This window comes from Corythoichthys intestinalis, chromosome 22 (genome assembly GCF_030265065.1).
Source record: "Corythoichthys intestinalis isolate RoL2023-P3 chromosome 22, ASM3026506v1, whole genome shotgun sequence".
Lineage (NCBI taxonomy): Eukaryota > Metazoa > Chordata > Actinopteri > Syngnathiformes > Syngnathidae > Corythoichthys > Corythoichthys intestinalis.
In genome coordinates, this window is record NC_080416.1 from 27,312,686 (window position 1) to 27,339,991 (window position 27,306).

At 39.0% G+C, this 27,306-nt stretch overlaps 1 protein-coding gene across 1 annotated transcript in view; it reads right to left on the reverse strand.

The window, feature by feature from the left end:
* Window positions 1-26,879, reverse strand: part of cica (capicua transcriptional repressor a) — a 112,552-nt gene extending 85,673 nt beyond the window's left edge. Inside the window, exon 1 of the mRNA XM_057827348.1 lies at window positions 26,653-26,879. The gene's annotated coding sequence lies outside the window, so the exon portion shown is untranslated. The remainder of the gene's footprint in view (window positions 1-26,652) is intronic.
* Between the last annotated feature and the right edge of the window lie 427 nt (window positions 26,880-27,306).

Below are 27,306 nucleotides of genomic sequence, written 5' to 3' on the forward strand. Positions count from 1 at the left end.
TATAATTGTTATTTATATCTGTAGCGGTGCAATGCATGCTAGGAGGCATGTTGAACAACAACAGTGTTGGCAGCAGAAGTTGACTGTCTTCCCCAAGGGAGCAGTGATGGCCAAATAAAGCCTTTTGAAGCAATAAAGCTTTGCAGCCAATTGGTTCAAAGCTTCATGGTGGTTCATTTGGTCTTTTGACAGTTTTATGATGCCGCTGTCAAATTAAGTGTTACCGGTTAATATCTTTAAGTGTAAATATCCCATAATACAGTGAGGACAGCTGCGGCTTATAGACCAGTGTGGCTTATATATGAACAAATAACGTTTTAGTGTCAAATTTGGTGGGTGGCGGCTTATAGTCAGGTGTGTTTTATAGTCCTTTTTGTACATAACAGCATCTCCTAACATTTAGAAGTGCCCAACCATAATGGCATCACTCGCTCATACGTGTGCTTCCGCTCAAACGAAAATTTAACAGACTGATTTTACGACATTAAAATCATATGCTGTTGTTGCCATTTAACTGGTTTGCTTGTCGTGTGGACGATATGCACCCTCTCGCCTCATTTTGTGTAGTCAAGAGTTAAATTGCGCAGCTCTAAACAAAAAAATATAAGGGAAGAAAAAAAGGCAGTAATGAAATATCTCACTCATGCGTAGCGCTAATAGTCCGAGAGCGGTCAGTCCAAGCGGAAAGACACGACGAGCACTTTCAAACCGCGACCACTAAAAGTGCCAAAACCAACAACGCATAGTACGGAAAAAGGATGACATCACTACTTCTTGTTTTTATAGTTTGAAGATATTCAAAGTAAAATGATCATGTTTTCGGAAAAGCGTACCTCATTATCCACATAAAGAGCAGGTCATTGGACCTTTAGGAATGATGTCAAATGCAATAAATGTTTGCCAAATGTAGACCGCGTATCGACAACGAATTAATTGGTTACCAGTCGATGGAAAATGCGCTTCTCCATAATCAATTAGTCACCAGCAAATGATAAAACGTATCTAAACAATGAATGAACTGCTCACAAGTCAATGTCAGCACTGAGTCATAAACTTGTAATTCAAGGTACTGCTGTGATTGAATTAAGTACATAACGAGCCTGGCGTGTTGGCAGTAGAGCTGGATGAAGTGCATGTGTGAGTAAAGTGAGCGCATGTGTGATGTGAGTGCGGTTTGTTGCTCGCAGGGCGGAGTAACAGCTGGTGGCGCAGTCATGAGGCCGACGATAACGCGCCGGTGTCAAAACCCTGATGCAACTCGTACTCGTCCGTGTGAAACCCACAATGGCCTTATGCTGCTAATGGAATAACGGCCACAAAATCTCTTAAGAATTAAAAATATGAAGTATAATATCGCCACAAATGAGACATGTCAATCATATGTGTTTTTAAAAAGTGCATATGCATCCAAAATATGTTGTTTTGTGTTCATTTCTTGTAGGGAAAGATGATTTGAAATATAATTGTTAAGGCTGTCAAACGATTAAAATTTTTAATCGAGTTAATTACAGCTTAAAAATTAATTAATCGTAATTAATCGCAATTCAAACCATCTATAAAATATGCCATATTTTTCTGTAAATTATTGTTGGAATGGAAAGATAAGACACAAGACGGATATATACATACATAAGTACTGTATTTGTTTATTATAACAATAAATCAACAAGATGGTATTAACATTATTAACATTCTGTTAAAGCGATCCATGGATAGAAAGACTATTAGTTCTTAAAAGATAAATGTTTGTACAAGTTATAGAAATCTTATATTAAAACCCCTCTTAATGTTATCTTTTTAATAAAATTTGTAAAATTTTCAATTATAAAATAAACTAGTAGCTCGCCATTGCTGATGTCAATAATTACACAATGCTCATGGTGCTGAAACCCAAAAAAATCAGTCGCACCCAAGCGCCAGCAGAGGGCGACAAAACACCAAAAAGCACAAGTAACAAGTGGATATGACACTGTGCTGTCATTTTAATCTGTTTGAGGGGGCATGTGCGTTAAATGCGTCAAATATTTTAACGTGATTAATTAAATAAATTAATTACCGCCCGTTAACGCGATAATTTTGACAGCCCTAATAATTGTATAAGTCAGGGTTGTCAAACTCATTTTTTGTTCCAGGCCACATCGTATATAAATATAGACAAGTTTCCGAGGTACTTCCGCATGTCTACTAGCAAATTCCGTTTTAGAATTTCTCCATCCAAAACAGCAATGAATCTGGAGTAACATTACTTATCCAAAATCCCTTAAAAAAGACAATTTGGAAATATCGCATCCATCTGCCACCATCACGACAGAGGAGGACAGGGAGGGGAGATGTTTTTGTAGCCATGTTGCCGCTGTGTTATGGAAGGTATGTTCTTCCTATCCCTGCATTTTCATGTGTCGGGTGCTCAAAAAATACTTAAGCTAAAATCTCGCGCATGAAACGACTTGTTGCCTTTGATATTGTTATTACGATGATGATTGTACTAATTATGATGATCTTTAACTCATTTGCTCCCAAAAACGTATAAATACGTTGTTTCAGTGTCCCAAAGACGTCTTTTAGGTTTTTTTTCACAAGCGACATCTCTAGGTTCTGATTCAACTTAGCTCCAAGGCACAATGCTGAAAATCCATTTTAAAGCAATAAAACTGGCCACTGAATGGCAGTAGCGCATTTGGTAAGACCCGCAACCCGATTCAACGGAACAAACGGCAGGGCCGCATGGCCGGGGCGCCGACGGAAGACGACCGAATGGACGTCCAGGATGCCAGGCGCCGGACGACCGAGCAGAACAACCGGGAGGACCCTCGGGATGCCAGGCGCTGGACGACTGAGCAGAACGACCGGGACCACCAGTGCAGCGGACGATGCCGTTGAGTCCTTGCTGCTCGCCGAGTAGAGCCCACACCGCCGTGCTCTGCCGCTCGCGTCCCCCGCACCCTCCAGTGTCCCACACGAAAACGCGCAGGGCCAAACCAGTTCCGCCCTAGGAACACAAGTTCCCCAGGCGAACTCTGCCACGAGGCAGTGGTCACCACAAAAGAAAGACTCAAAAAAATCCATCTTTATGAGACAGGCGGCGATGAGGGAAAAGTTTACCCTGGCTGTCGCGGCCACAACAGCATCATCTTTCAGTTAGTTATGTGTAAATAAATAGTTACTTTGCTATCAAAAACTTTATCTTGTTGTTTATGTTATTTTGTAAAAGGAAAACATTATTCAGATGTTTGGGATGTAACTAAAGCAAAAAATAGCTGTGTTAAAGTCAAAGTTATGTATGAAATGCATGCTTTAAAAAAAGCTCAATTTCTCAGTTTTTTCATCAGAAATTGGAAAATTGCTCAAACTAAGCTATTTTCTAATGCTGATTTCTAAAGAATGGAAAAAAATATGAACTAACTTTTTTTTTTCCTGCTGAAAGAAGAGAGTCTAATCTTTCTTTTGGTGGGTTCCATGTTTATATAGCAATAGAACAGAATTTTCTGTGGGCCTTGCAAAATCAGTCAAAATCCAGTGAAACGGCCAGGAGCGAAGGGCCCTGTTCCGGTGAAAATGGCTGGAATTGAATGAGTTAATATTATTTACTACAACTACTGTATCTGCTGCTAGCCTGTTGCTAATCAGTACATGTAGCATGGCACAATTATCTCAACGCAAGTGTTACAAGTTTTTTGTTCATTAGTTTACATGTGGAAAACGCTGTTAAGCAAGGGAAGATAAGTTGATGTGCCTCACAGCAACACTTACTGTACGTTGATGGATATATTGAGACTACGTCGTTCTACTCGAGGGCGGCCAAGAGGCTGGGGCTGGAGCTGACCGTCAGCTCAATCCCGAGATCTAACTACGAGATTTTTAACTGCAGCAACTTTAAGATATGCTATTGGAACTGGAATTACCGAGGACAGCAAGAGAAAGCCTGTCCGTAGGCCGCTGAGGGTCTGAGTAATGTCGGGTCAAAGTTTGGCGAGGCTCTCAAGTCGCTCTGGAGCTCTGCTGTCTGATATCACATTCTCATGTGCTATTTTTTCTAATCATTTTATAAATTGTGATTTATTGACCTGTTTTGCACATGCACCAATTGTTTTAAATAAAACAAGAAATGGAATCATGTTGTCCAAATGTTTTATTGCAATCAATATCTGCAATAAAAAACAATAACTATTTTTGTTTTCTGTACATACTTTGTAATATTTCCTTGTAACAACAAAATCCATGTCAGCCCTTCTGCATTCGGCAAATGTAATATCATTTGTATTTTTCACCTCATTTTGGTTACTCAAGTGGCCGGCGTATCATTCTATACCTCACGTCAACACAGGCTGATAAGTCGTTATAATTTTGTCCATGAATGATCAACGAAGTGATAAGAACAATCATACAATCTCATCTCTGTCTCTGTCTACGTCGTGTTGAATCCATTTTTGGAGATTCCATGGGTTCCTCTTGCTTGATTTTGCAGTTGTACAGTGACTTTGTCAACACACTGCTTACTTCAACCGCAATTCATGTTGTTCTATTGAAATTGGAATTTCAAAGCAGACATTTTCCAAGATGGCACCGCCCATATTTCGCTCAGGAAACTTGTCTATATACTTTTGTTTTTTAAATGAATTCATTCAGGCCTTCATTCATTAATTTTCTGTACCACTTATCCTCATGAGGTTCACAGGGGTGCTGGAGCCTATCCCTAAAATGGTTAACAGGAGACAACCAACCATTACTGTACTGAGGTAAAGTACAGATACACAAAAATGTACTTAAGTACAAATATGAAGTGGTACTTTTTACTTTTACTTCGCTACATTTTACAGCACGTATTTGTAATTTTTACTCAACTACTTTTCAAATTGTCGCGTGCGTTACACGTTACTTTAGTTTGTTTTTTTTTCATTGTGAATTGATAGTTTCGTTGTCATGCCTCCGGCGCAATCGGTAAGCCCCGTGCAACTGTACCGTAATTGAGCACGAGAGGCAGCAATACGAGTACAAGCAAGATTAGGCAGGTGAACAAGATATTACCCATCAAAACCAACAGTGAGAGCAGCGCGCCTTCAGATGGGTGCTGCACACTCATGTACAGTAGTTGACGGAATGCCTGGGATTGAACCCTTGATCTCAGAGATGTGAAGCGAACATGCTAACCACTCACCAACAGAGCTGACTCCAGTCTTAACTGTTTAATTTATTTTCAAGAAGGAAACAACAGTAACTAAAGAGGGCAGACTGCCACCCAAGCAGCCAAATTCGTAGCATCACCATATCACTGACCACTGTGACAATTTGTCTTCTCATCACCTCATCACCCTTAAAATACAAGTTAAATAGGCGCATCTGTTATCAAGCCATGCCAAAATGTCTTTTCTAACCTCTGGAAATTTTGACTTCATTACCCCAAAATTTAACCACCTGTTTCTTATTCCAAAGTTTGATAATAATCCCTTTATTCTTTCTTGAGTTATCTCGAACACAAAGAAGTATACAGTGCTGGCCAAAAGTATTGGCACGCCCTACAATTCTGTCTGATGATGCTCAATTTCTCCCAGAAAATGATTGCAATTACAAATGTTATGGTCATAATGTCTTCATTTATTTTGCTTGCAATGAAAAAACACAAAAGAGAATGGAAAAAAACTCAAAAACTCCACAAAACTCAAAAATGGGTGGGACAAAAGTATTGGCACCCTTTGAAAAATCATGTGATGCTGCTCTAATTTGTGTTTTTAACAGCACCTGTTATTTTGCTGTAGCACATAACAGGTGGTGGCAATAACTAAATCACACATGCAGCCAGTTAAAATGGATTAAAGTTGACTCAACATTGAGCATGGAGAAAACAAAGAAGACCAAAGAACTGTCTGAGGACTTGAGAAGCAAAATTGTGAGGAGGCATGGGCAATCTAAAGGCTACAAGTCCATCTTCAAAGACCTGAATGTTCATGTGTCTACTGTGCGGAGTGTCATCAATAAGTGTAAATCCCATGGCACTGTGGCTAACCCCCCTAGGTGTGGACGGTAAAGAAAAATTGATGAGAGATTTCAATGAAAGATTGTGCGGATGGTGGATAAAGAACCTCGACTAACATCCAAAAATGTTCGATGGTACAACAGTGTCAACCAGTACTATCCGTCGGCGTCTGAATGAAAAGGGACTCTCTGGTAGGATACCCAGGAAGACCCTACTTTTGACCCAGAGACATAAAAAAGCCAGGCTGGAGTTTTCCAAAACTTACCTGAGAAAGCCAAAAACGTTTTGGAAGAATGTTCTCTGGTCAGATGAGACAAAAGTAGAGCTGTTTGGGAAAAGGCAGCATCATAGAGTTTACAGGAAAAAAACAAGGCCTTCAAAGAAAAGAACACGGTCCCAACAGTCAAACATGGCGGAGGTTCCCTGATGTTTTTGGGTTGCTTTGCTACCTCTGGCACTGGACTGCTTGACCGTGTGCATGGCATTATGAAGTCTGAAGACTACCAACAAATTTTGCAGCATAATGTAGAGCCCAGTATGAGAAAGCTGGGTCTCCTTCAGAGGTCATAGGTCTTCCGGCAGGACAATGACCCAAAACACACTTCAAAAAGCACTAGAACAAGGTTTGAGAGAAAGCACTGGAGACTTCTAAAGTAGCCAGCAATGAGTCCAGACCTGAATCCCATAGAACACCTGTGGAGAGATCTGAAAATGGTAGTTTGGAGAAGGCCCCCTTTAAATCTCAGAGACCTGGAGCAGTTTTCCAAAGAGGAATTGTCTAAAATTCCAGCAGAGCATTATAAGAAACTCATTGATGGATACCGCAAGCGGTTGTTTGCAGTTATTTTGTCAAAAGGTTGTGCTACCAAGTATTAGGCTGAGGGTGCCAATACTAGTTTTGTGTAAAATGATAATGATTTTAAAAAAAATTTCATTCTGTTTTGTGCTTTTTCATTGCAAGCAAAATAAATGAAGATATTACTACCAAAGCATTTGTCATTGCAATCATTTTCTGGGAGAACTTGAACATTATATGACAGAATTGCAATGGTGCCAATACTTTTAGCCAGCAGTGTACAGTACCGTATGCCTTGATTGAACATTTTAATGTTAAAATTTTAATGTTTAATTCAGTATTGTAGTGCTGCAACGATTAATCGATTTAACTCGAGTATTCGATTAGAAAAAAAGATTTGAATTAAATTTTGCTGCTTCGAGTATTTGTTTAACTAAAGTGGCGTTGTAATGGTTTATTTTTAAAGTGTTTGCCTTAGGTTCATTGATCTGGGTGGATACACTGCTATCTAGTCGGCCTCATTTCACATTGCTGAATCCAGCTGCTTCCTGTTAAGACCAACATAAGTTTTTGTTTAAGCTAATGTTTTTTTAATGCATCAATAATGTAGTTTATTGGTATATTTAGCCGCTTTTTGTGGGAATATGTGTCGGAACCATTTGTTAAGAGATTTGTATAAAAAAATTAAAAAAAAAAAAAAGCTTTAGGCTCAGCTCAGGAATTTTAGTTTTTCATGTTCCTTATCCGATTACTCGATTATTCGAACTAACTAGTTCATCGATTAATCGACTCCTAAAATAATCGATAGCTGCAGCCCTACAGTATTGTGCAAGTTTTACTGTAAATTTACCGTGAAACTTAACTCTCAATTAAACAGCTGCAAAGTGATGTTATCCGATAGTCTCCACTTTCTTGTTAGTGAGAGAATTTGGCACTAAGACAAACCTTAAAAAAGAGTTTTAGTGTGTTTTGCTAAACAGACAGACGTACAGAAGCGATTATAAAACCACAACCACCACCACCACCAAAATGGCGTGGTGGACCAGGTGTAGCCCCTGGCCTTGAGTTTGAGACCTGTCTTATGAGTGTGTTTAAATTCGTTAACTAAGCCATCCCTGTAAAATGCTGTGTGCATCTATGATGGTCATAAAGCTGATAATAGCTGATAATATTTTGGGTGAAGTTTAAGTAAGTAGTGGTTCAATGAAGGTTGAGAAACGTCTTTATGTAATACTGATTGACAAGTACCGAGTGCTGTCATGCTTCACATGTACACAGGGACAAAAACTCTCGCTGTAGTCGGCCGAGTTATGTTCAGTAAATGAAAAAGGAAACACGATTGTGTATTCCCCCTGCCAGGTCACATGACACGCTATCTGCAATAGAGAATCACATGAACACTAATGTAGCGAAAATGAAGGTATTAGAAAGCGTGGAGGAATGTCATTCCTATGAGTAACTTAGATGTAAAAGTCTACACACCCCTGATTAACTCATTGATGGCCGATAGATGGTGATAGACGTCCAGTCCATTTGAAGTGGGGTGTGGCAGTGAATGAACGATCGCCTAATAGTGATGAACTCATTTCAATTCACATCATTTTTGTTTTACTAAAAGTGAACCCATCACATTACGTCATTTTAAACTGGAATTAGTTAAACGCTACCACCGTTTGGTAGGTTTAAATTAACCCAAAATTATGTTTTGTTGCTTTCATATCTGTTGTTTTATTTTGACAAGTACAATTCACTAAACCTTGACTGGAGCCCAAATTCCATTATCTTAAGTGTCAAAAACATATGTAAGAAAATGTGTTACGCTCTGATGAAACCAAGGTCGAACTTTTTGACCATAACACCAAAAGGCGTGTATGGTGCAAACACTAGATTTCTCAACACCAAAACAACACTGCAATGTATCGAAAGTGAAGTATGCAGGTGGCAGCATCTTCTTTTAAGTTTTCGTTTTCCTTCAGGTGGAACTGGGACATTAACCATGCAAGATGGAATGATAAACCCTTTCAAATAGGACAACATTTTATATTATCATTACAATACACATATTGCATTATTCATAATATACACTGTTCCTTACTCCTTTAGGGGCGTACGTTTGGTCTCAACATTGGTTGGGACGATATAACAGCATAACCTGCATGTACATTTTTTTACTGGGGATGGGACATTAATAAAACCAAACAGATTGGGTGAACAGGGGTCAGGGCTACATTTTTCACCAATATGAACCTAATTATGTGATAGGCTAAATGATCCATGCAAAATAAATCTGTATTGACTTTAACTTCCGTATGTATTGGTTCAGGTGATATACCATTCGATTTAAACCTTTATTTTCAAAAACTACTAAATAACAAATAATCTGGATTTTATTACCACATTTAAAATGCAATATTTGAAAATAAATTATAACATGCAAACATGTTAATAAACTCTTAACTATCCAACAATGAAAAAAAAAAAAAAAGAAAATACTTCTCTTAAGATCACTGAACATTGCCTGTTTAAATAAAGAAATTAAATATAATTGAAAAAACTTCCTAGTCAGGGAATAACAATAATAAATAAAAATGAAGCCTTCGTTCAGGTAAAACACAACTGATTTTGTCTACAAGCACAGCCAAACTCAACAAAAAAATGAAAGCTCATTTGGGCTGCTTTAAGACCATATAAATGAAATAAAAATGAAAATTTAGGAGAAGGGGGTAAACCTCGGTTCACTACATTATTCACAGTTCAATAACCGTTGAAAAAATAAATAAATACAGGAGGACACGTCTCTCTAAGCTTGCTACTCGAGTTTTGCAGTTTAGCAAATTCACACAGTTTAATGTTATGCTAACTCTGATGCAGGTCAGACTTTCAGTAGCAAAATTAGTGGTGTGTTCCCCTACCTCCACAACATTAACGTCTTTTTACATTACATACAGTGGCTGCTGCTGTTGGCTGAAAAAACTTTCATTATCCCTCCTCTTCGAAGGGGGCGTAGGAGGCGGCATGTTATCAACATGATGTATTGTGAGTGCGTGCGTGTGATAGGCATAGGCGAATCTACTATTCAGGCGAAGTAGGCGATCGCCTTAGGCCCTCAACCAGAAGGGGGCCCCCAACCAACTGCCCTTGCCCCACCGAGCAAGGGCTTGGGCCACCGGAGCCAGCAGCACCCCCAACTATTCATCATGTATAATTATGTCAGCATACCAAACAAACAGATAACAAAACAAAAAAGAAAGCCTTTTGAATGTTGCATTTATATTACCCCTTTTATGACACTGTCAGTCAAAATGACAGACAACGAAAAAGTCTAGCGCAACCTCTGGTTCCACGACGACGGACTGAGTATCAGTCACTTAGCTTCATTTAGCGCCGTTTAGCTTCGCTTAGCTCCGTTTAGCATTGCTTAGCTCCGCTTAGCTGTTTGTTAGCTTCACTTAGCTCTCCCGCGTTTTTCACGCCAGTAAGCTCGCTATTTTTACAGCTCAATTGCTAATTTGCACGTCGGCTATCGTTTATTTCGAACTCATGAGCGAACGTGCTCTCAGTGAGAGCCAAAGTGCAGTGAGGGAGGAGTTCAGAACAGGCCTCTAATGCCGCTTTTAACTTTCTTCTTCTTCACACCGAAAATAAAATACACAACAGCATACCCTGTGGCGAAACAATGCAGTACAGTTCCAATCAGTCATACAATAACACTCAACAGTTGGTTAACAGCATTTGCTAATGAAAAAAAAATTAAATCTATGAGTGACACCACTAGCAATGATGAAGAATGTTTTTTACGGAGTGTAAAGCTTTCGGTTAGCGGTTTAGCGAACGTACATTTGGTGAACATTTCAAAATAAAAGTGGGTCGGTCATGTTCGACATATAAATAATGATTTCTGCAGTTAATCCCACATACTTCAAAATTAATATTATAATATGTAGAGTAAATACCACAGAATACATATTCTACACTAAGAATAGCTTTCAAATGACACTCTTTATGACAAATATGATTGGCAATGAATAATTATTATAATTATTATAATACTATTATATATACTAGTACACTATAATGATAATGCGAGAATTGTTTTTAAAGAATTGTTTTGAATAATGTTGGAAAGGCAAAGTCAGTGTTCTGAATCTGTTTACGTTCCATTCTTGCACTAGTAAATGCTATCAGCATTTAACCTCATTGTTTATTTGTGATTAATTATTGTTATTTACATGGTTATTTGTATTTTGATAAAGAATTTAAGTGTTCCAAAATGGTTTTGTGAATTAATAAGAAAATGTCATTGCTAAATTAGTTAAAAAAAAAAAAAAAAAAGAAAATTATTAGATTAGTCGACTAATCATAAAACTAGTCGGCTGACTAACCAGGAGAAAATTTGTCGTTTAGGACAGCCCTAGTGTACCGGAACATATTTCCTCCACACCCTTCTCACCTTTTTAACCCCTGGCCAATGAAGAGCCCCTGGATATGTTCGCCTTAGGCCCCAAAATTGCCAAGTCCGCCACTGGTGATGGGGGGGGGTCAAATTATCAGCAGAGCAGACGTGCGTTTGAGGGGGAAAAAGGACTAGCACATCCAGCAATTGAAAAGGGGTAAATGTAAGCCTGAACATAATGAAAATAATTCACTTAATAATGGTAGGGTCAATTCTATCCTTACAACATACGGGAAGACAATCAAAATTACCTATATAACTGAACTCGTTGCATAATGCAAATATGGTTGCTTAAAAGTTGATGGGGACAATCTGAGCAGCCTGAAAAGCTGGTAGTGGTATGTCCCTACTGTCCTTATGCAAACCTACACCCTTGCTCCTTACAATAGAATAGAAAAGAAAGCCTTTTTTGTTATTGTGCAGAATACGAGATTTAAAGTTTCGTCATAACGTGCACCACATAAAACAGAAGCAAAAGTACAATAAGGCCAATATAAAAACATTGGCTACAGTGTACACAGACTGAGATTAAGCAAATAAATTACTAGCAGCAAGTGGTGATGTAGTACAGTAAGGTTAAAATGAAAACATAGAAATTACATTCTACACAGACTGAGAACAAGGTGATTTGGCGACCAGCAGCAAGTGGTTATGTAGTGGCAAATATAACAGTGGATAGATGACAATTTACAGTACTTGGACTAGGAGCCAGATGGCTGACTTGATATGACAGTGCAAATTACAGTTTGTGCATAGATATTGATGAAACAGGACAAAAATGCTATAAAGTAAATGTGCATAAATTGCATATAAAGTAGCCAGATTTAGATGTCTGAGAACATATTCCTTAGTGACATGCATGTGACAATGTTGTGGCATTAGCAGTGCCATAACACTGACATTTCAGTGCAAATTTGAGTATGATGACAGCTCTTGGAAAGAATATACAGTGATCCCTCAACTTTCGCACTCTCGGTGCATCGCAGATTTAAAAAAAAATATATATATATATATAAAAAAGGTCTAAAAAAATGTATGTACACTTTATTTAAATCTATGTATTAGGGCTGCAGCTATCGAATTTTTAGTAATCGAGTAATCGACTGAAAATTCTATCGATTAATCGAGTAATCGGATAAAACATTTTTTTTTAGGTAAACAGCAATTATACATATAGATGAGAAAACAATACATTTCATGTAATATTGAACCATTTTCAGTCAATCAATGTCTTTGGTCATGACAAATAACAGTCTTGTGCCAAATGGAATATGAAATAATAAAAATGCATTTATTCAGGACGACATGGCAAAATTACTCCATAAAAGTCAAAACTGTCGACTTCACCTTTACTGTCGCACCTCCCGAACGATATTTTATGCCACCTAAATCGAGCTTATGTCATTTCCCTTCCCCGGCTTCGGAGAATGTAAACAAACCAAGAGGCGTGACAGCTAGCCGACATGCTAACCCGAACAGTCATGTTTCAAAGTCTTCAAAGCGGAAAATCACACATAACTAGCCCGGATCATTTCACATGACGACTGGGTTGTCGATTGTCTTCGCCGATCGGCAACCCGCCCAGCGGCGAACAAGTTAGAGCTCGTCGTTCCCCTGCTGAGGGCAGAGGGCTCGTTTGTGGGGAAGCAGCTGGACAATGACAAAGACAAACCGGCCGACGTTGGAGGAGCGTGTAGCTGCCAAATGCTTAACACGAATATGGCAAAATAATGCTTTACTACACGGCGAAGTCGTAAACAGCGAGAGACTCATAGGAGGACGGCTGCAGTTGTTATGCAGCTAACATGACAATATGTGTATGAGGAGAGCTTTTTACATGTCCATCCATGATCAAACGTAAGTAGTCCTTTATTTAAAGAAAGTTTGTAGTGTTTACTTTGTAATCGCTGTATTCACGGCTATTTTTAACAAAAAGTTGCCATTTCTGACCGGGTGGAAAATTTGACAGAACACCGGGCACATGAAGAGGGCAATAATCCGAGTATAGTGCTCTCCCGGCGGGAGTATGTGCGAAAAGCCGCCGGTCGTCGGCCGAGGGGACAAGGAGCATGTCAGCCACAAAATGCAAGCCACCTACATATTAAAATGATCCCAGTATTTGACATAATACAAAACAAGGTGTTTATTCACTTCCTCGTGAGTCCCATGGCCCCACAGTAGTAGGGCTTGTTTTGGCCAATATCCACCGGTGAATGGGAACCTTTTGAAACCCCAAAAAGGCTCACATGCCTCTCCCTAGTATAGCAAGATTTTTCTGCAGCCGTTTGGCCGGCGTGATGCGAAAAATAAATGAATTGGTGAATTGTTGAATCCTGTCACCCCAGGAGGAAGCATCTTCTGAAGACGGTACACAACCCGCCTGTCTGATCAGACCATAGGACATGGTTCCATGTGCTTTGTTGACATGTCTTCAGCAAACTGTTTGCAGGCGTACTTGTGGACTGTCTTCAGAAGAGGCTTCCTCCTTGGGGTGACAGCCATGCACACCAATTTGATGTAAAGTGCGGCGTATGGTCTGAGCACTAACAGACTAAACCCCCACCTCTTCAATCTCTGCAGCAATGCTGACAGCACTCCTGTGATGAGTCACGTGACATTTTGGAGGGAAAATGACAAGCAGTACTCAATTTGGACATTTAGGCATGTACGTAGTTTCTAAGTGGTGTACTCATTTTTGTTGTCAGGGGTTTACATATTAATGGCTATATTTTGAGTTATTTTGAGGGGAAAATAAATTAACTCATATATAAGCTGCACACAGACTACTTTTCATTGTGTCAAAGTGTCATTTTGTCAGTGTTGTCCCATTAAAAAGATATACGAGGGGTGAAAAGAAATGCGAGGGGTGTACTCACTTTTGTGATACAATGTAGACCCCCTCAAGATATAGAAGTGTCATTCAACTAGTTGACAGTTGACATATTATCACAAATGTTATGAAAATATTTTATAAAGGTTGAAAATTTACCTAGTGTTTTTTTAAATGCCGATTTAAGGTATATAATCAGGGGTGCACATAAGTGGTCCGCATGCGCGCATGCGGACCGGACATAGACAAACGCGCTGGCCCTCAACGGCTTCCATACGCTTTTGCGTACCAATGGCTGACCATAAGCCTGTCGCAATATGCAATAATTCCATTTATCGCGTGATATATAAAAATGAAGGCGGTAATTTTTCCGCTGCAATTTATCGCCTCCCGTGCACGTGCGTGCGCGCGTGCGGCAGACGTGCTGTTAAAAGTTCGGATTCCTCGTTACCAACTGCGCAAAATGCATCTTCGTTCCAAGTCCGGCAAAAACTAGCGCTGGAGCCAATCGTTCCCATTATATCCTGTTGTTCAACGTATACCGGCCGCATCAGTGCTCCGGAGTGACTGTGGACCATCTACAGCGCGCCGGTGTCGTTGACGTGTGGGCGCTCCCGTCAGGAGTGACATTTCACGCGGGTGGCTGTTTTTCGGCACAACGCCGGATATTTACAACGAAGTCCGCCAAAACATTGTTACCGACTAGGCTGCTACGAACAACCTCGCTTTGACAATAAACATCTGAATGAAATTAAGAGCGCTGTGTCATATGCTGGTGTTGTGTAGTAATGAGCAGACGTGACTTCAGCGGCGCTTGTTAACTTTTTAAATGCGCGCACACACTAGATATCATGAAATGGCACACTAGATGTGCTACGTCCCATGCCATTAGCTACGTGAGCACAGAGTGATTGTGGGTTACGTAGTCCATATACTACATTGATGAATTCTAAACTGTCATGACTGAATGGAAGTTAAGAAGGCCAAATCATTCCATACCAGTGACTACAGATAATGTTGCAAATATTGTTAATTCAGTACGTGACACAGATGGATTCGGACCACAAATAGGATGTCTTGCTCATGTAGTAAACCTGGCTGCTAAGAAAGCTGTAGCAATCAACAGTGTGCCTTGCCTCACTTTACAAACAGTAAAGATTGTTCTCAGCACTTTTGTACAAACATTTTTCAGATCAGTAAGAAGTAAGCACATACAGTAAATATTATGCACTAAAATGCATGTTTATATGATGGCAATTTAATTTTTGCTCGCTTGCAAAAAAAAAAAAAAAAAAACGAAACAAAAAATATAATTATTTTCTTTTACAGAGCATTAAATGTATTGAATCGGATCGAAAATCGTGACCCCCGTATCAAAAATCATACCGAACCGTGACTTAACTGTATCGTTGCATCCCTATGGAACTCCATTGCAGAAGCTATGACGGGGAAAAGTTTTCATTTGCCTAAATGCTTAAGTTATTAAGCGCAAATTTGTTTTCTCTCTCTTTTTTTTTAACACATTGTATTTATTCTGTGGTGCTGTGCGGTATCAATATTGTTTTTTTTTTTACTTAAGAGGCATGGTCTATTGTTTTTAGTTGTGATTTCTTAAAAAGTATTTTTGAATGTATCTATTAATGTATACTGTATTCTCACTGTGTTATTGTAAATTGGTTAAAAAAAAATTGGGGGGGGCGCAATAATATCGCATATCGCAATAATTTATGAGAATAATTATCGCACACTAGTATTTGTTATCGCGACAGGCCTAGCTGACCACTGTATTTACGGCGGACACGAGAAAATCGCTTCTCAAAATGTCAAAGAGGCAGGCCCCACTGAGTAATTATTTCCGTGTTCCCCCACCCCCGTCAAAAGACAGACAGACAGACGACAGAGACATCACCGGAGCTACCGAAAAAAAGGACTTTTGCTGAAAAGTGGCTGCAGGAGGTACCATGGCTAGAAGCAAATGATGCTCGCACGGAAATGTGGTGCAACATATGCCGTGAGAATCCCAATGTCGCTAATAAGAGCAGCGCATTTTATGTAGGGTCAAAGAATTTTAGCCATCCAAACTTTGAAAAGCACGAAAAAAACAGAGCATGTGGCAATTAATCAAACTATCGATGTCAGACAGGACCCCACTCGCCCTATGGACAAGTGGCGGAATAAAATTATTGTAGAACAGCGCCATGGGCTGACAAACGTGTTTTTGCTCGCATTTCACAAAGCTAAACATGCACGTTCAATGAGCTCTTAGTGCTTTTATGTTTATTTCTTTACATTTCACTTCAAAGTAATGGCAATTTTGTTGTGCCAGTTGATGTTAATCAAGCGTTAATTGTTTATATAATTAATTAAAGGTAATTGGCTCTAATTAAAGCTTGTCATAATTTTATCGCATCAGGCGGGTCGGCTCTCAAGCTCAATGAGGACCAAGTCACATCTCCAGGTCCTCCTCTGAGAACCTGGGCAAAAAAAATATGTGCACCCCTGTATATAATGCATTTTAATAATAAACTAGAAATTAATTCTCAATTTGTAGTATTTGGGTAACATTTAATATTTTAAGAATACAAAACAATAGATCAATGAAACATGACTGTGATATTTACTTGATAAAAAAAATACTATTGAAATACATACAAATTCTACAGTTACAAATTTTTTAATATGAAAAAATTAGTATGTATAGTATTCAGCATTGTGTATTCTAACGATTAATTCTATATTGGTGACATTTATTTTTATGCAAACATATATTACATCAAACAGTAGTTAAATGAATAACAATAAATTTGAAATACCTAAAAAAAATATCACTATTTACCGGTAATAATAATAAATCTTGACAATCAAAATAGATCAACCGTTTACTTAATGATTTGAAAAAAAAAAAAAAAAAAAAAATCTAGTTTTATTAAATCAATTTCTGGTGGGAATTAATAAATAAATAATGCAAAATAGCATTTGCCTTTTAGCATACCCCAGAAAAGACATTATTAAACTACTGTCTGAATACCCATTAAAAAAAAAAAAAAAAAGAGTTAAGCTTGTGCAGTTTCTCAGTAACAACACACATTTACAAAAGTTGAAACGGACTCAATTCCTGCTTATTGATTTTGAGATTTTTCTTCTTATACTCTGAAAACATATTTCAAAACGACTTCGACAAAGACGGATTTAAGAACGGGGGACCTTCACGTGTCCCCCTTGGCCATACTATTCCCTTCCCTGGTGTAAGAAGGTTAAAAAGTGACTTAAAGGTTTTAAGACTGCGACAGTTTGACCTCGTACAGCTTATTTCTATTATTTCCTTTCTGCAGAAATAACCCCGCAATACATCCATTAGTCTGTCCATCCATTTTCTATAGCTTATCCCCTCACCGGGGTCATTCTTCCACATATTATGGGATGTCTGAGGCCTGCGGACAGCCTATTTGTCATGCACAAAAGCTTCGTTCTGTGCACGGGGGAATAACTAAGTGAGTAACAGGATTATTACAGCTGGGCCTGCGTGGAGCGGAGCTTGTTTACTGGCGCGAGCAGCAAGTCCACACCGCGGTGAAATATAAGTGACGACCATTATTTATGGAGTGTTTGTTATGTAGAGCTACACTGCGCTGAGAGCTTTTTATGTATATCAATGGCTACTTCACAATGACAGTGTAAAAATATTCAAGCGTGCCTTATGGAATACGGGTTGCTGTGTTTATGCCGTATGACAGTTAGCGTCCATTTGATCAAGAACAGTATCAAAATCAAAAAAGAACTTGCCGACCCTCCTAATCCAAACGGATTGGATGTCTAGCGCCGTCTCTGGCAATGAAATACGAGTGTTCACAGCTATTCCTCCCAGTTGAAATGAATTGGAGGTCCCTTTGTCAGGCAATTACCGATAAGCCGCTACTTTTAACCCTCATTTTGAATCCTGCGGCTTATAGTCCAGTGATGCTTATTTGTTGATTTATTTGGGTTAATAGCTAACACTTTATTTGACAGCAGCGTCATATGACTGTCATAAAACAGTCATAATTATGACATGACACTGTCACGAGCATTAATCAATGCTTATGACAGATGTCAATTAGTGTCATCTGGCAAATCTTTATTTAAATTTACAGTGGGGGAAATAAGTATTTAGTCAACCACTAACTGTGCAAGTTCTCTCACTTGAAAATATTAGAGAGGCCTGTAATTGTCAACATGGGTAAACCTCAACCATGAGAGACAGAATGTGTGAGAAAAAAAAAAAAAGAAAATCAAATTTTTTGATTTTTAAAGAATTTATTTGCAAATCATGGTGGAAAATAAGTACCAAAAGTTCATGTCAATACTTTGTTATGTACCCTTTTTTGGCAATAACAGAGGCCAAATGTTTTCTGTACCTCTCCACAAGCTTTTCATACACTGTTGCGGGTATTTTGGCCCATTCCTCCATGTAGATCTCCTCTAGAGCAGTGATGTTTTGTGGCTGTCGTTGGGCAACAAGGAATTTCAACTCCCTCCACAGATTTTCTATGGGGTTGAGATCAGGAGACTGGCTAGGCCACTCCAGGACCTTAAAATGCTTCTTACGAAGCCACTCCTTTACTGCCCTGGCTGTGTGTTTGGGATCATTGTCATATTGAAAGACCCAGCCACGTCTCATCTTCAATGCCCTTGCCGATGGAAGGAGATTTTCACTCAAAATCTCTCGATACATGGCCCCGTTCATTCTTTCCTTTACACAGATCAGTCGTCCTGGTCCCTTTGCAGAAAAACAGTCCCAAAGCATGATGTTTCCACCCCCGTGCTTCACAGTGGGTATGGTGTTCTTCAGATGCAATTCCGTATTCTTTCTCCTCCATCACGAGAACCTGTGTTTCTACCAAAACGTTCTCTTTTAGTTTCATCTGACCATAACACATTCTCCCAGTCCTCTTCTGGATCATCAAAATGCTCTCTGAAGAACCGCAGAAGGGCCTGGACGTGTACTGGCTTCAGCAGGGGGACACGTCTGGCAGTGCAGGATTTGAGTCCCTGGCGGCGCATTATGTTACTGATAGTAGCCTTTGTTACTGTGGTCCCAGCTCTCTGTAGGTCATTCACTAGGTCCCCCCGTGTGGTTCTGGGATTTTTGCTCACCGTTCTTGTTATCATTTTGATGCCACAGGGTGAGATCTTGCATGGAGCCCCAGATTGAGGGATATTATCAGTGGTCTTGTATGTCTTCCATTGTCTAATAATTGCTCCCACAGTTGATTTCTTTACACCAAGCGTTTTACCTATTGCAGATTCAGTCTTCCCAGCCTGGTGCAGGTCTACAATTTTGTCTCTGGTGTCCTTTGACAGCTCTTTGGTCTTGGCCATAGTGGAGTTTGGAGTGTGACTTATTGAGGTTGTGGGCAGGTGTCTTTTGTACCGATAATGAGTTAAAACAGGTGCCATTAATACAGGTAACGAGTGGAGCCTCATTAGACCTCGTTAGAAGAAGTTAGACCTCTTTGACAGCCAGAAATCTTGCTTGTTTGAAGGTGACCAAATACTTATTTTCCACCATGATTTGCAAATAAATTCTTTAAAAATCAAACAATGTGATTTTCTGTTTTTTTCCCCCCACATTCTGTCTTTCATGGTTGAGGTTTACCCATGTTGACAATTACAGGCCTCTATAATATTTTCAAGTGAGAGAACTTGCACAATTAGTGGTTGACTAAATACTTATTTGCCCCACTGTATGTCCAGCTCAGATCTTTTACAATCTCATACATTTATGTCCAGCTCTCAGATCTTTTACAACTTTCAAAAGTGAGATAATTTGCCGGAAACACGAAATGACATCTGTCATCGGCATTCATTAATGCTAATGACAGTGTCATGTCATAATTATAACCGTCTTATGGCGCCGCTGTCAAATAAAGTGTTACAGGTTAATATCTTTTGGTGTAAATATTAGTGCTGTCAAATTTATCGCGTTAATGGGCGTAATTAAAAAAAAAAAAAAATTAATCACGTTAAAATATTTGACGCATTTAACGCATGCGCGGAATGACCCGCTCATGCATTGCCTCAAACAGATTACAATGACGCCGTTTTTTGCACATTGAGAGCTATGAGGCAGAGAAAGGCAAGTGGACACAGGCGTTCATTGGACTGCGCCGTTTATTGGTATAAGCTTCGGCAAATCCTTCACAACAAACATAAGTACCATTTAGTGAAAGCACAACAAAAATAATAATCCTATCTCTCAAAAAAAATGTTCATTCCCAATCAAAATAGCTATGCAAAATACACATGAAACTTACTCAGACTTTGGTCAAACTCTATCCAAACATTTTGTTTAGCTCAACAAATGCACTAGATGGCAATGTTTTGTCACAATATACAAACTATCAGAGGTCTCGTACGTTGTGAAGCCAGCACTCAAATGACTGTGAAGTACAATGGAAACAGGGAAGTACGGCGTCAGTCGAGGGACAAAACACACTCATTGGCTTGATTTCTAAGTAATTTAAAACTCGCCATTAACACCTTGTGGTGTATTCCAATCACTACCCTACGTAGTTAAAGACACTGTGGAAGAACGGCAGGGATTTTTTGATTGAAAGTTTGACAAATTTTATCAAAACGAAAACATTAAGAGGGGTTTTATATAAAATTACTATAACTTGTACTAACATTTATCTTTTAAGACCTACAAGTCTTTCTATCCGTGGATCCCTTTCACAGAAAGAATGCTAATAATGTTAATGCCATCTTGTGGATTTATTGTTATGATAAACAAATACAGTACTTATGTACAGTAAGTTGAATGTATATATCCGTCTTGTGTCTTATCTTTCCATTCCAACAATAATTTACAGAAAAATATGGCATATTTTAGAGACAGTTTGAATTGCAATTAATTATGATTAATTAATTCTTAAGCTGTGATTAACTCGAATAAAATGTTTAATCGTTTGACAGCTCTAGTAAATATCCCATAATACAGTGAGGACAGCTACCAGCTTTAGTCCAGTGCGGGTTATCTATAAACAAAAGCGGTTTTCCTGTCAAATTTGGTGGGTGGCGGCTTATAGTCAGGTGCGCCTTATAGTCCGAAAATTATAGTAGTTAAAAATGATTCAAATAAAATGTACTGCATATAAAAGGTAAATACTATTTTTACTAAATGATACAAATTTATCGTACTGGATTCATGAGGCAAAATAAAATTGTACACGTTTACATGTTTTAGTGATTCTTTCACTAGGGGGGAACTTGCCTTCTTTGACAACTGATGCTTTGTAAAACGATACTTTTTGCTCATATTTTGAACTTTGTTATAGAGCAGTGGTTCTTAACCTTGCTAAAGGTACCGAACCCCACAAGTTTCACATGTGGATTCACAGAACCCTTCGGAATTAGATAATAAAGCATTTTTTTTCCCATTTCAAAACTAAGCTAGCAAGCTAATACTTTAGCAAATTCCCGGTCAAAATTCTTCTCATTTTGACAGCATGTTTTATAAACAGGTCAAAATTTGAGACCATACTCCCTATTGGTCTGTTGTGTTCCCTCATGCCAAGTGCGAGTCGACCTTCCACTGAGCAAACCAGTTCCTCCTCGAGGACTATGAGTTAAAAGAAATAAGCCTGTAAATTGGGAGTGAAACAGTCTGAAACCTGGTCTAAAAAGGCACTTAGCCTAGATTTAATTAGTGTACGAAAATAGGGCACTGCGTTTCTTTACCTTCGACGAACCCCTTAGACTTACACATCGAACCCTAGGGGTTTGATCGAACCCAGCCCTGTTATAGAGTAATTAGATTTAGATGACTTTCTATGGAAAATATAGCTTAGGACAGGGGTTCCCAACCGCCAGGCCGCGGACCGGTACCAGTCCGTTGCGCATCTTGTACCAGGCCGCAAAAGAAATAATAATTTATTAACGACTGCAGAATGGCCAAATTAACTGGCCTGTGCCCCTTAAAACACCAAAATCCCGGTCTACTCTAGACATAATACTACAGGATGGAATGTCGTCATAGAAATCCATTGATTGGACTGCTAGCAGTACATCTTGTTTTGTATATTTATGTGCGCTTGTCCTCGCTTGCTTGTCCTTTTTAAATCCAAAGTAACACAAATCATCATGGCTAGAAATGAAAATATTGTACACTTTAAAGGCAAATTATTACATTTCTTAATAATCATATTTTTACAAATGTGTCACTTGAAAGCTGGCATAGTGTAAATTAGAATGAAATGGGTGAGAAGCTCAACGCCATTTTTGTTATGTACCAACTAGACTATCAAAATCACTGATCTGGTTCAAAGTGACTACCATCTTGACAAGCAAAGTGAAAATGCTGGACACTTTTAACCCTTTTTTTTCTTTTGAAAGCAGGCAAAAGTGTGAAAGAGGCTGGAAATATGATGAAAGAGTTATTGCAGTATTTTCAGGATTTCTACATTTATAAGATAATTTCATTTAATGCTTTTTAAAGCCACCTTAAACTAATGTATTGCCCATTCCCTACTGCAGAGAGTTTCACAAACACAAATTGTAAGTAGAATTGTCAGATAATCCGATACTGGTATATGCGGTTGTGGACACATTACGGCTAATTGTATTGTGATACCCCGCTGAATACTTTAATAATGATAAACGTAACAACTCAAGGTTTTCCAGTAAAAATTCTGTGAAAAAATAGAGAACAACTTCAAGTGAAGTTATAGAAAAAAGTGCCTATAATGCACCACTATATTGTTGAAATCAAGATAGTGCAAACATCTTGCCTCAAACTAACAATTAAAGGCACACAGCTTCAGTAGAGTGAATGAAGTATGTCATGGGTTTATAATTCATTATTTTTCAATAATTTATTGTTCATTTAATTTTTGCACCATGAATGCCTACATAACAAATCCCAAGCATCTTAGTTTGGAGACATCTAATGGTCAATCAGCATAACCGCTAAGCTGTGACAAGCCCTTGTACAAAGGCAGAAGGCTTTCACATTCACTTTGAAGGCAACACACATATTGGCCCAAAACAGAGGATGAAAAATCGATGTCGATATTATCTGATATCATTTTAAAATGCTTTTATCGGCAACCCAAAAAAACCAGACAACTCTAGAAAAATTTGCAGTGGTACCTCGACGTACGATCGTTTCGGCACACGATCTTTCGACATCCGACGTAAAATTTGATTACCCATCTGTCTCTATATCCGACGACAAGCTCAAAATACGACGATTTATGACAGAGCTGCAGTTTCTTTGTTTTCTCACAAGACGGACGCACGGCGAATTTCTTGTGAGAGAAATCAACATGGGTTCCAAGAATGTTAGTGCAGTTGGCGAAAAAAGCCTCACAGCTTACCACTAAAATGAAGATGGAAATGATAGAAAAATATGAGCTTGGTGCCCGCATCCGTGAACTGGCTCGACAATACGGCCGTAGAATGTCTACAATCTCGACGGTCCTCCTCCGACCTCCATTCGTCAGTCTTTATAAGTTAAGGCGGCAATCATTATTGTGCTAACATCGCCAAAAAGTTGCCAGCTTTGTCAGGTTTTTAATCATTTATTTCAGAACTTGTGCAACACAACATGCCTACTGTCTGCTGCAGCTGAACAAAGTGAAAGTAAAAAGTCCCTCTCTCACTATGTCAAGTCAGCCACGCGGTCAGTTCAGGTACACCACGCAAAACACATCCGTCGCATTATAACCCGATTCGTTAAATTATTACAGGTATTATTATAATCATCATTATTATTATTCAGATTTTTTTCATAATTTATTTGTTTTGCTCTTTGTAATTGATATTTGCAATGATACCAGCAGCATTTATTAAGGATTTAGTGTAGGTTTTCGGGCTGTGGAACAAATTAATGGAATTATAATGTATTCCTATGGGAAGATCCTGCTCGACATGCGACCATTTCAACTTACCTGTATTTTTCGGACGATAAGTCGCAGGTTTTTTTTCATAGTTTGGCTGGGGTGCAACTTATACTCTGGAGCGTGTGTGACATTGTGAAATGTGTGAAATTATTAACACATTATTATATCATTTCACATGTTATTTTATTGTTTTGGATTGACGCTGATGGTTTGGTAAACTTATGAGCATTTTCTTTATGCTATAGTTATCTGAATAACTCTTAATAGCTATGTAACATTAACATACCGGCCACGTTTGCATTTCATTGTTCACACATCATGTAAAATTATCATACTGTACACTTATTCAGAATGTTGTTCTCTATTGTATTTTTTTTTTAAATTGCCTTTCAAGATGACATATCTGTTCTACATGTTGGATTTTATCATGTAAATTTCCCTCAAAAATGCGACTTATACTCCGGTGTGACTTATATGTTTTTTTCCCCCTCTTCATTGCGCATTTTTGGGCTGCTGCGACTTATACTCAGGTGCGACTTAAAGTCCGAAAAATACCATACAAACAAGGTCGTGGAACAAATTAACTCGTACGTAGAGGTACCACTGTATCTTTTAAAAGTTTCAATAATTTTTAACACCTCGAACATTTTGTTTAATGCTTTTTAAGGCCTGAATTTTGACATTCCATTTAATGACTTTTAATGATTTTCAATGATCCGCTTAAACCCTGATTTTAAACAGTAGGTACATGTGAACGCCGCCGACGTTTACACACATGCAAAACATTGCCAACCAATACAACTTGCATTGACCTTTCCAGCAAGGGCTATGCCTTTGCATAGGGAAGGTAGGGACAAAACACTACCAACTTTTCAAGATGCTCAAATTGTCCCTACCAACTTTTAAGCAATCTTATTTGCGTTATATAACGATTTCAGTTATATAGGTCATTTACACTGTCTTCCCACGTTTTAAATATTGTAATTGACCCAACCATTATTAAGTGAATTATTTTCATTATGTTTAGACTTACATGTACCTCTTTTCACTTGCTGAACGTGCCGGTCCACCCCCCCCCCCAAAACGCACATTTGATTGGCTGATGATTTGCTCCCCCCCCCCACACACACACATTACATATTAGAGATATTAGGGATATTAAAAGTTTTTTTTTCAGCCAGCAGCAGCCACTTTGAGAAATGTTAAAAGACGAAAATGTTGTGGAAGTGGGGAACACACCACAAATTTTGCTATTGAAACTCCGACCTGAATCAGAGTTAGAATAACATTAAACTGTGTGAACTTGCTAACCTGTGAAAGGCGAGTAGGAAGCTGCTTACAAAGAGGTGTCCACCTGTATGTTTTCTATTGTTAAGGTTAAATTAACTGTTCGAAATGTAGTGAACCGAGGTTTTCCCCCTTCTCCCCAATTTGACTTTTTTGTTGTTATTTTTTTTTATTTATGTGGTCTTAAAGCAGCTTAGAAGGGAACTTTCATTTTTTTTGTTGAGTTTGGGTGTGATTGTGGACAAAAGCAGTAGTGTTTTACCTGAAGGACAGCTCAACTTTTTATTTTTGTAATTCCCTGACAAAGAAGTTTTTTCAGTTATATTTGATTTCTTTATTTAGACACAGTTAAATGATTTTTTTTTTTAAATGTTTGATCTTTTTAAATTCCTGGATAGTTAAGAGATTATTAACAAGCTTGTATTCATTGCGTATGTTAGCATAATTTAAGTTCATTCAAATGATGCAATTTAAATTTGCTCATAAAATCCGGACATTTTTTTCTGGAAGTTTCTTTAGTAGTTTTTGAAAACAAAGATTTTGAATTGAAACGGTGTAGGCTGAACCAATACACATAAAAATTAGTATACTAAGTCAATACAGATTTATTTTGCATTGATCATTATGAATGTCCCATCCCCAGCAAAGAGTGTACATGCAGGTTATGCCATTTCGTCCCTACCAATGTCGAGACCAAACCTACGTCCTTGCTTTCCAGGTAGACAACCTTGTCAGACTCTTTCATTGCCATCTTAGCGTGTAAAAATAAACTTAACTATTACAGAAGTAGTAGGTGACTACGTGAACGTTTCCTACAATAGGATGTCAAGCATGACAACATGCAGGCACACAAGGCCGCAAGGAATTCCTGCTCACCCGTGGAAAACGAGAGCTTCTTCTTTTCTGAAGACTAAAACAGAAGAAGCGCTAAACAACAACACATCCAAGTCGATTAAAAGTGTCAGCTGGGGCCCATCTGAGTGTGACAGCTGTGTGAAATGACAGCTGAGGCCTCCAGCACAACTTTGCACGCACTCACGTCGTCATTGGCGCTATTGTAAATGTTTTTTTGGGCATATATTTGGACGACGAGGCCCCTTGACAGCCGCCCCAGTCCTCCCATGCAGAAAGTCGTGATTACGAGAGCCTGCACGCTAAACTCACAGCCTTCGGTGCAGTTAGTTAGTTATGACGTTGGATTTAATTCTAGTGGAAAACTTTGAGGCAGGCTCACTATGTCGAGACGCACCGCTCCCTTTTTCTCTCCCCCTCCCTTCTCTTTCCTTTTACACGCACACGACAAGCTAGCCTCCGCACTAATATACGCTTAGCGTGCTGTAAATAACCAAGGTTCATAAGAATAAAGAAAAACAAGGAGAATCCTAGTGACTCGCTGCAGTGCTGCGGGAGAAGCTTTAGTTAGCTTACACTCACCGCACGGCTAATGTGGACGAGAGCCCCGCTGCTGAGTCCGCTAGTGAAAATAGGGCAAGGAAGGCCACTCCGGTCGTCCGCGGCTGACAGTCAGTCTACGCTCATGTTTCTCCGGCGAAGCAACTTCAAATGAGGAGAGAAAAAACTAGTGCCCCTGTACATTCTACGCTACAGTCGCAAAATGGTGAATGGAGACCCCGAAGCCTTGACAACCAGCTCGTTCAGCCATTGGCGACGCGCGGACAGGTACAGTAGCCAATGGCAGCGGGAGGAGACGAGCTAGGGGCGGGACGGCACCGGAAAGTAAATTTGATTGACGGTCTAAGAGGGCCAATGCCGGTGTGGGAAAACACAGAACAGCTGTTGAGAGACTGATGAGGCGCTGGCCAATGGGGTGAGTCTGTGGGCGTGGCAATTCTGTCAGTCGTTTATACATAATTTGCCTGTTTTTGTTTGTTTAAAGTAGAGGGGCAAAACACTCTAAAAGCCAGCTAGAGAGTGTCTTTTATAGCTAAAACGTTACCTCGTGTCACGTGAGCGCAGTGAAATTCCTTTAATCAAAACGAGATACCTATGTGTGACCTATCTATTTTCGTTTAATTACCTTGGTCTTTCTGAAGGAAAGAACAAGGTTATGTTGTTGTACAACTTTAT